The 11,234-nt window shown below is 37.5% G+C and overlaps 1 non-coding gene across 1 annotated transcript; it reads right to left on the reverse strand.

The window, feature by feature from the left end:
* Nucleotides 1–1,239: 1,239 nt before the first annotated feature.
* LOC116761389 lies at nucleotides 1,240–1,443 on the reverse strand. The gene has a single exon (XR_004351962.1). It is a non-coding gene; the product is annotated as a small nucleolar RNA SNORA73 family (small nucleolar RNA).
* Nucleotides 1,444–11,234: the final 9,791 nt, after the last annotated feature.

The following is an 11,234-nucleotide window of genomic DNA, read 5'->3' on the forward strand; positions in this document are numbered from 1 at the left end:
AGCCTTCTCTGCCTCTGCTCTAAAAGCCTTTCCTTTACCCACTCACGGTTTGCAGGATCATAAATTCCTAAACTTCTTGGGCAGAGCAGTTTGACTCTGCTTTGCTGCTTGCTTCCAAATGTTTGCAAAGCTTCACCTTCTACACCCAAGATGAGTTACCATGTTATTTTCTTACCAAAGGCAGTTCCCTCCCTAAGAGTAACTTTACTTCACTCTTAAGATAACAATTAATTTATTTTTTACCCTACTATATACGTAAAGTTGGAGCACAATAAACCATCCTAACAATACAGGGGTTTCTGATAGTATCATATATTGTCTTGATTCAGTCTGGGTCCATTTCTTAGGTTCCCCGATTCACTCGTTTCTTCTTATATAGTCTTTGTTGGAATGTCCACCTCTTGCTTCAAAGTCCTGATCACTGATGTTTCTTAGTTTTTTTTTGTTTACCCCAGGAATCACTGTGTCATGCTCTGTGCTACCATATGACTGGTTGTTAACTCTTCTCCTTTGTGAAGGATTAATGTTCTTATAGCAGGGAGAGAGTTTTCTGGATTGTAGTTAAAATTGAAAGCAGCTTCCCTCCCCCACTCAGCAATTTAATCTTCCTTCTCCCATTTGGGTCAGACTATAGAACTTGCTGGGTAATGCCATTCAAACCTCTCCAGCACAGTAGCTCTGAACATTACTGTTTAGTTATGCACGTTTGAATGGCACCCATCGGTTTCCTTTTATAATTATCAGAGGATACAAGAGAGATTCTTAAATTGAGTTTGAAAAAGACTTGTATTTCAAGCTGCAAGTCCTCTCTCCTGAGCTGAGCTGAGCAGGTAATTTTAGGAAAACTTTAGGGAAATAAATACATTACTTATTTGCTCTGGAGCTTTTAATGTTGACATTATCCCTCTTTTACCATGAGGGAGTTTGACTAATGGCTTAGCCATGGCTATAATAGCTAGAAATTAGAGGAGAAAAAAAAAAAGGAAAGCAAGATTCTCTCCAATCCCCACCTCCACCCCAATCCCCAGGCCAAGATGCACTGTTTAACAATCATTCTTTTAGGAGGGAGATGAGTTCTGATGAAAATACGACTTCAAGCAAATGCTAAACCCAGCTGTCCTTCTTTTTTTTGCAAAACAAGGCAGGTAAGAGCTTTAATCCAGTAGTACACCCAAACTGATTAAAACAAATCTTTCATTCACTTCGGATCAACCTAGATTCAGATATGCTGCTCTAGAGAGCTGTTTCCTGCATGGTTTGTCTCCTCAGTTGTTGTCCACAGGACTCTGAGAAGCTGTAGGTATATGCAGGTGCAGACTCAAGGCCCAGCTTCATCTCCAACGTTGTGGAAAGGGACTGTACATCATGGGGCAGAGCCCTAGGCTCCCCTACGCCACCAGGACAGAGCCTGGGGAGAGTGACCTCCCGGGGTATCCACGTTGGTCCCAGCTTTCCTTCTTAATGATCTCATTCGTAATTTGTCACAATGATTTCCCAAAAGGTTCTTGCAAATTAACATTCAATTTAAACAACCAACTTCCAATAAGCCCTTGAGCCAGGTCATGAAGACACAGATTTAGCTGCTGAGGATTTTTAGGTGCCTAGGCAGCTAGGTTTGTCCATCTTCAGGCATCTTCCAAACTACAATTCTATTACTCCTTCCCAGAGGTTTGGCATTCTTCAGACAGCCTGGGAGGTCTAGTTCTTGCTCTACCTCTGTCTCAATCCCCTCAGTTTCTCTCATGGCCAAATGCAAATAACACTGTCAAGCTGTCTATCGTTGCAGTGACTCATAACTAGCAATTCTTATTTTAAAGCACTTTCCAGTTATTCAAATGATAGCTTATTTTAGAAAAGAAATAAGCTAGTGTATGGAAAATACTGGATACAATGGTAAAATACATACCCTACCACCTGCTTTGTTTAAAAATGTCTCAAATCAAGAAATGAGAAATTAAAGTAACTATATCTTTAGCCTAAACACACAAAAAGACCTAACTGTCTATTTGTCTATTTATGTATTAGGAAGTAACTACCTTTTAATGTTTGGGGAAAAAAATGCGTGTATTATATCACAGACATACATGCTCAGGGAACAAGGGGAAACTAGAACACAAGAAAAGCAAATCCTCTTCCTCTTTCCTCTTCCTTCCTCCCCTCCATGCCCATCCTGGATGCCTGGTGCAGCTGAAATGGGCTCAAGTAAAGAAGATGATGATGTCAATAATACTTTACATTCACATAGCATCTTATGGCTTCCAAAATGCTTTCACCTAGATTGTTTCATTTAGAGAGAAGCATTGTACAGATGTTTTGTAGATTTGCAACCATTAAAATTGGTAATTCTGATTAAACTAGTCTAATATTTCAGGTTCTGTTTCACTCACTTATTTTATCCTGCCTTCTGGTTCACAAAGAGATTTTATTATGCTGATGTAAAGTGTCGGTCATTTTCCAATTACTAAAACTCTTCCTTTTTTTTTTTTTTTTTTGCGGTACGCGGGCCTCTCACTGCTGTGGCCTCTCCCGCCGCGGAGCACAGGCTCCAGACCCGCAGGCTCAGCGGCCATGGCTCACGGGCCCAGCCGCTCCACGGCATGTGGGATCCTCCCAGACCGGGGCACGAACCCGTGTCCCCTGCATCGGCAGGCGGACTCTCAACCACTGCGCCACCAGGGAAGCACTAAAGCTCTTCCTTAAATGAAATCGTAAGAAAGTTTAAGTTGGAAAGAACTTTGGAGAAATTTTTATTCTAACCCTTTTATTTTGTAGATGAAACACTGTGTTTCAGAGGACTTTGTGAATTACCCAGGGCTTGGCTCCATTTTCTACTCCGAAATCTGTAAGGTTTGCTGATGTAAAGTGTAGGTTATTTATATTTTAAAATCCTTTCTGTGTTTTAGAAAAGACTTTTCAGAAGGAAATTTATTTTATATTTAAAGTGAATGCTCCCTTTTTTCTCTTGTCCAGTGTTACCAGATATCTTTTATTTTTTAATTAAATCAAAGGGATGTAGGTTCCTAATTAGATGTCGTTTTTCACTCTTTTCTCTATTTTTTATTATTTATTTATTTAATTTATTTTTGGCTGCGTCGGGTCTTAGTTACAGCACGTGGGATCTTCGTGGAGGCATGCGGAATTTTTCGTTCCAGTGCGCAGGCTCTTTGTTGCGGCGCGCTGCCTTCTCTCTAGTTGCGGCATGTGGATTTTTTCCTCTTCTCTAGTTATGGCGCACAGGCTCCAGGGTGGGTGGGCTCTGTAGCTGTGGCACGCAGGCTCTCTAGTTGAGGCACACGAGCTCAGTAGTTGTGGCACATGGGCTTAGTTGCCCCACAGCATGTGGGATATTAGTTCCCTGACCAGAGATCGAACCCGCGTCTCTTGTATTGTAAGGTGGATTCTGTACCACTGGACCACCAGAGAAGTCCTCTCTTTTCTCTTTAGATCCTTATAAGAATCTTGTAAAAGAGGCAAGGCAGATATTGTTAGCCCCATTTTAGAGTTAAGAAATCTGATACTCAGAGAAGACACATGAACTGTACAAAGTCACATAACTAGTTAGTGGAATTCATAATATTAGAAACCACCTTGTCTGATTTTTAGTCCAGTCTTTTTTTTTTTTTTTTTTTTTTTTTTTTTTTTTTACTGCATATCACTGTTGGCCTTAGAATGGTTGAGGATCATCAGATTTTCCTCAAGATAGATTTGTGCCTTTTTCCTAAATAGCTTGAAGAAAGGAAATGGTAATCAATATATGCCATTGAATTGGATACAAGTTGAAGTTTGTCATATGTGCATGTATTTGTAAAAATGCCTGACTGTAACATTGTTTCTTTTTAATATTATTTTCTATTTCTAGCATTTCCAAAATTAGTTGGGTGAAATATTTTTATATGATGCAAATATACTAAATTTTAAATAGAAAAATTTCCATTTAAATTAGATACACAGTCAAAGGGTTGGAAAAGATCGTAACTGGAAAGTGGGTAACTGATGTTTATTGTGTGTTTATCATATGTCATAAATTACTTTTTCATTGTAAATGCCCACAAGAAACCTGAAAAGTCCCTAATATTATCCCCCTTTTTATAGATAAGGAAATTAAGGCTCAGAAAAATGGGTAACTTGCCCAGAACCACAGTTCTATATGATTCCAAAGTTTGTGTTTTTTCCTGCCATACTTCTCTTCTTTCCCCAAAAGCACAAATGAACTACAAAATCTCAAAGCATGTAGATCACTAATCATTTCAGTCAATTCTGAGAAAAAAAATTACTTGCTTTTGACTGAACAGACCTGTAAAGATGTCTCTATGTACATTCCTAATCATCTATGCCAACAAAACAAAGTATTCTAGAATGCATGGCCAATATTACATAGTGGCCTCTCAGACTAATAGGATTAATCTGTCCCATTTTTAAAAATAGAGTCATAGAAAACATTCTTTCCCTAATGGATAATTTATCCTTATTAACTTATACTTATGAAATAATAATAATGTGTATTTTTATCATAATAGATGAACTAAATCAATTGTAATTGAGACTTGAAAAGATATCACAAACTGTTATTCATATATTTGGAGTTTCACCAACTCTGTTGGCTTTAACTTTTAAGATGTGCAGGTCAAAAAAGAAATTTTGTTTTAAATTTACTATCACTTAAGTCATGAGGAGGCAGTGTACTGTTCTAAAAAGCATTGAATATTATTACAAATAGCAAAAGACCTAAATTCTTAGACACAATATATTTGTTATGAAATCTTGAAGTTTTTATTTATTGTGTCGTTTAATAATGTTATTGTCAGTATGTGCTTTTATAAAGACATGTATAATATGAATTCCTTTCATTTAAAACTGTTTATAAACATAAAAATGTAAAATATTGCATATATAAAGAAAAATACTTTTAAATGTACAGTATAATGAGTAATTATTAAGTGGACATTCATAGAATAATCAAACAAGTTGGGATATAAACACTAACAGCACCCCTGAAGTCCCATCTCTATATATCCATTGCCCATTGTTTTGAGAATTTCTACTTTCATTTAACATTATATTGGCTAATTCCATCCCCATTATTGTGTGTTGCTCTAGTTTATTTTTTTGATTTATATTATTAATTTGATTGAAATTTTACCACAAGTTTATTTATCCATTCTACTGTTAATGGATATTTGTGTTTCCAGTTTGTTGCTGTTACCAGTCAATGCTGACATACATATTCTTGTGCCTATCTTCTGGGACATATATAATCATATTTCCCTAGGGTATATACCAGGATTAGAATTTCTGAGTTGTGAGGCATGTGTATGTTTAAATTTAATGGAAGATATTGCCAATATTTCAAAATATTTGCACCGATTTACACACTCACCAACAGTGAATAAGTCCTGTTGTTCCATATTTTTAAAAATACTTGGAATAGGGCTTCCCTGGTGGTGCAGTGGTTGAGAGTCCGCCCTGCCGATGCAGGGGACACCGGTTCGTGCCCCGGTCCGGGAAGATCCCACATGCCGCGGAGCGGCTGGGCCCGTGAGCCATGGCCTCTGAGCCTGCGCGTCCGGAGCCTGTGCTCCGCAATGGGAGAGGCCACAACAGTGAGACGCCCGTGTACCGCAAAAAAAAAAAAAAACTTGGTATATTCAGAGTTTTAAATTTTTTCCAGCATAGGGTATATGCACAGAAATTGGTATCTCATTTTAGTTTCAACTTAATGTTTTCTAGAAAGTTAAGGAGATTTAACATTCTATCATGTGTTTATTGGTCATATGGATTTTCTATTTTTTTTCATGAGTGCTCACAATTTTTCTTCCATTATCCTATTTAATTTTATTTTTCTTATTTGCAGAAGTTCTCTATTCAGATTTTAAGTCCTTTATCAGTTATATATATTGAAAATGTTATCTCCCATTCTGTAGCTTTTCTTTTCATTTTCTTTTTGATGTCTTTCAAATAAAGGCAATTTTTTTGCACTTTTCCTTAAAATTAATTTTATTATTTCTTTTTTAAAAAATTTTTATTGGAGTATAGTTGATTTACAATGTTGTGTTAGTGTCTGCTGTACAGCAAAGTGAATCTGTTATATATATACATATATCCACTCTTCGGTAGATTCTTCTCCCATATAGGCCATTATAGAGTACTGAGTAGAGTTCCCTGTGCTATACAATAGGTCCTTATTAGTTATCTATTTTATATATAGTAGTTTGTATATGTCATTCCCAATCTCAAGGACCCAGGGAATCTAGCCCAGAGAAAATAACAAAGGGAATTCCAAGACGGAGATCAGAAGAAAGCCCTAGGATGATGGTTGTGCAGAACACCTAGAGAGCAACAAAAGAAACAAGAAAAAGAGATTTACAGAGGAAACATTTCCCAAAAGATCGAAGCTAATACATTTCAAAGCAGTTAACATATCCAAGAAAAAAAACTAAGAAAGGAAACCAAGTAAGGACTTAATGTAGCTGAACTCTTTTGAGAGCAGCATAGCCTAAATACAAAAACTTGATAAGAACATTACAAACAACAAAATTATGAACAAATATTTCTCAGGAACATAAATGCAAAAAAAATTCTAAAAAAAAATTGTAGCACAAAATCCTGTGAGAGATATATATGTATATACATACATACACACACACACACACACACACACACACACACACACACACACACACACACATACAGTCACCTGATGATGACCAAAGTGGCAATGCACTGCAAAGGGGAAAAAAAATACCTTTTCAAAAATAGTACTGAGTCAATTGGATTTACCTATGGGGGGAAAAGTTTCCTGATCTCTGTCTCACACTCATAACTGAATAGCTTACAAATTGTATGGGAAAATATAAAGCTCACTCTTTTTTGCAGATTATGTAGTTAGCTATGTTATAAAAAAATCCTTAGGAATCTAAAAAAGTAGCTGATGGAGCTAATAAGGGAGGTCAGCAAGGTCACAGACACAAGTTTAATACATAAAAATTAAAAGCTGTACAGACTACAAAATTGATTTTTCTAAAATACCATTTACTATAGCAAAAAAAAAGAGAAGAATTTGGGGAAAATTTAACCCAAAATGTGCAATGCTTGTACACTGAAAACTACAAAATATTGCTGAGAGAAACTGAACAACTAAACACATGGAGATACACAATATTCATGGATCAGAAGACTCAATATTGTTAGGATCTCAGTTCTCCCCTATATATTCAATATAGTCCCATAGAAAATCTCAGCAGGCTTGTCTGTCCAATTGAAACGCTAACTCTAAAATGTATATGGGAATTCAAAGTACTTACAAGAGTGAAAAAAATCCAAAAGGTGAGCAAAATTGGAGGACTTACACCTGATATCGAGACTCACTTGGGTGATAGTCATCAGAATAGCATAGTATGGGCTTAAAGATAGGCATGTATCTCCATGGAACAGAAGAGAGTCTGGAAACAGACTCTAAAATATATGATCAGTTGATCTTCTACAAAGGTGCCTGCATTCAGTGTGGGCTGTGATAGTCTTTTAAAAATGAATCTTAATGAATCTCAACATCATTATGCTGTTGAAAGGAACCAGACATATTAGACAACATACTGATTGATTTAATTTATACAAAATTCTAGAAAAGCAAAAGTATAATGATGAAAAGTAGGCTGCTAGAGGCTGAGAGTAGTTTTACTGCAAAGAGGCACAAGAGAACTTTTTGGGGGTGATGGAAGTGTTATATATATCTTGACTGTGATGGTTGTTAAAAGACTATATACATTTGTCAAAACACAGGTTTGTGCAGCTAAAATTGGTGAATTTTGATTTTATCTCAATAGAACAGATTAAAAATAGTTTTTAAAAACTGTGAAAACAAATGTTTCCTCTATGGAGATGGAAAATAACATAACTAAGCAACATATTGAGGCTACATAGGGAGTTGCTGGTAGAGTAGCACCAGAATTGGCAAGTTTCTGGATCTCCAACACAGTGCTATTTTCATTGTCTCCCATTTCTGTTAGTTGTTAAAGAAATGCTTGTTAACGTTAGTTTTGGTTATTCTAGATAAGCAATACACACATAAAATTAATTGGAGAATAAGATGATTCTGCACATTTGTTACTTAATTATAGTTTACCAAGATGAAGACTATTATGTATTTTATTTTATTTTATTTTATTTTATTTTTTTATTTGTTTTTTTTGTTTTTTTTGCAGTACACGGGCCTCTCACTGTTGTGGCCTCTACCGTTGCGGAGCACGGGCTCCGGACGCGCAGGCCCAGCAGCCATGGCTCACGGGCCCAGCCACTCTGCGGCATGTGGGATCTTCCCAGACTGGGGCACGAACCCATGTCCCCTGCATCGGCAGGCGGACTCTCAACCACTGCGCCACCAGGGAAGCCCTATTTTATTTCTTTTAATAAATTTATTTATTTGTTTGTGTATTTTTGGCTGCATTGGGTCTTCGTTGCTGCACGCAGGCTTTCTCTAGTTGTGGCGAGCAGAGGCTACTCTTTGTTGTGCACAGGCTTCTCATTGTGGTGGCTTCTCGTTGCGGAGCATGGGCTCTAGGCACACGGGCTTCAGTAGTTGTGGCACGCGGGCTCAGTAGTTGTGACTCGCAGGCTCTAGAGCACAGGCTCAGTAGTTGTGGTGCACGGGCTCAGTTGCTGCGTGGCATGTGGGATCTTCCCGGACCAAGGATTGAACCTGTGTCCCCTGCGTTGGCAGGTGGATTCTTAACCACTGCGCCACCACGGAAGCCCCTATTATGTATTTTAAATAGCCCACATACTATTTCATTAGTAACAGAAATGAGGAAATCATCTTTAGATTTCATACTGTGTTTGAATTCAGGCCAAAGAAAGAGGTGCCATTACATTAGTAATGGTACTATTACTGGGTCTCACAGTGTGGAGGCGAGTCTCAGTCTATGCTGAGTATCTATACAAATCCCATGGAACGATTTTTCGTGAGTCAACCTTTGTTGCAACACCTCAATCTGTTTTTCTTTTTTTCTAGAATTTCTACTCATTGTCAGTAGCAGTTTATACTAAGGAGGGAGGGAGGGAGGGAGAAGGTAAGAAAACCTAAGATACCTAGCACTGAATCATCAAGACTTCAGGATGTCAGGAATCATGTCTGTAGTTTGAATAAATTACCACCTGATGGCACTTTTACACATCTGGTAGTGTAGAATGTGCCATAAATTTCCAGCCAGTACTATGAATTGCGAGTCAAGTTTTCTTAAGTAAGCTTGTTATTGGCAGAATACAATTATGTAAGTCAGAAACTTGCTTTTTTTTTGAAAAACAATGTAATCAATTAGACATAACTTATTTTATTTTATTTTTTAACGTCTTTATTGGAGTATAATTGCTTTACAATGTTGTGTTAGTTTCTGCTGAGAAACAAAGTGAATCAGCTATACGTATACATATATCCCCATACCCCCTCCCTCTTGCGTCTCCCTCCCACCTTCCCTATCCTACCCCTCTAGGTCGTTGCACCTGTGCTATGCAGCTGCTTCCCACTAGGTATCTATTTTGCATTTGGTAGTGTATATATGTCAATGCCACTCTTTCACTTCGTCCCAGCTTACCCTTCCCCATCCCGGTGTCCTCAAGTCCATTCTCTACGTCTGCGTCTTTATTCCTGTCCTGCCCCTCGGTTCTTCAGAACCTTTTTTTTTTTTTTAAGATTCCATATATATGTGTTAGCATACAGTATTTGTTTTTCTTTTTCTGACTTATTTCACTCTGTACGACAGACTCTAGGTCCATCCACCTCACTACAAATAACTCAATTTCATTTCTTTTTATGGCTGAGTAATATTCCATTGTATATATGTGCCACATCTTCTTTATCCATTCATCTGTCGATGGACACTTAGGTTGCTTCCATGTCCTGGCTATTGTAAATAGAGCTGCAATGAACATTGTGGTACATGACTCTTTTTGAATTATGGTAACTTGCTCTTCTGTACCAGAAATAATATATTATTTGAACATGCAAGTTCATGCTTGAAACCAAGCGTTTTACTCAATTTTTAATTTCTTTTACGCCTGCCCCAACTATATTCAAGATGTTGCCTTCCTACAGGCAGCAGGAAGATGAACAAAGCTTATTTGTGGGTCTCTGAGAGTGATCAAGCTATAGATAAATGCCAATATTAAAAACACTACAATTATAGTGGTACAAATAAAGTACCATAAAGTCTATAGAAGATATTAATTCTTGCTGGGAGGATCAAGAAAGTTTTATTGGTGTTGACGAAATGTAAAATCCCCTGATTTTCTTTGTCTTGAATTTAAGTTGTGCATATACTACCAAAATCTCTTCCAGTTAGAAACCTTCCATTTCTTCTCTTGAAATAGCTGATGAATGTTCAGCAGCTGTCTCAGTGCCTGACACAACATAAGTGCTTAAGAGATGTCCATCTCCTTTTCCCCGAACAATACACCCAAAGTTGCTTCTGGCTGTACTAGGGAGAGTTTCAGCCTACTGAAAACTTCCATGAAGGAATCAAAACTCATCTGTTCTTTTTTTTTTTTTTAATTGAAGTATAGTTGATTTATAATGTGTTAGTTTCAGGTGTACAGCAAAGTAACTCAGTAAACATACATACATTCAGGTTCTTTTCCATTATAGGTTTTTTAAAAATTATACTTTTATTTGCATCATCAGGAGAAAGATTCACTTGTGGTCCAAGTCAAACGTTCAAAATCATAATGGGCCAGAAAGATTTGATCCCAAGCACAAGTCCACGAAGGAGGGGACCAAAACAGACCAAGAAAAGACAACCACCCCATATAGAAAGATGAACGGACAGCTTCACACAGACATGGATGAAATGTTTGGACAGAGGCAAATTTCACACGGTCATTTCTGTTTCTTTTTAAATACAGGTTTGTGGGGTGGTATTTTTTTCCCCACCTATTAAAAACAAGGCCCAAAAGTGCATGTATGAGGGGGAAAGGCAGAAATTAAGCAATAAGGTAGTTTTCCCTGGAGGGCCATGAGGAAGAAAACAGGAAGCAATGTTGAGAGAATTCACTTTTCTCACCCCTGGGCTTCTTGCATTTTATTATTGGTCCACTAAAGTTATACTCACATTCTAGCTTTGCTGCATCTTCTTTCCTGGGTTTAGATTGGTTAAAAAGCCTCTGTGAACTGTAAGAAAAGACCAGGGACTTGGCCCAGCGCTCAGGTTCTGTGCTTTTCTAGGGATGGATGGTTCTGGAAAGGATTA

This window comes from Phocoena sinus, chromosome 10 (assembly GCF_008692025.1).
Source record: "Phocoena sinus isolate mPhoSin1 chromosome 10, mPhoSin1.pri, whole genome shotgun sequence".
NCBI lineage: Eukaryota > Metazoa > Chordata > Mammalia > Artiodactyla > Phocoenidae > Phocoena > Phocoena sinus.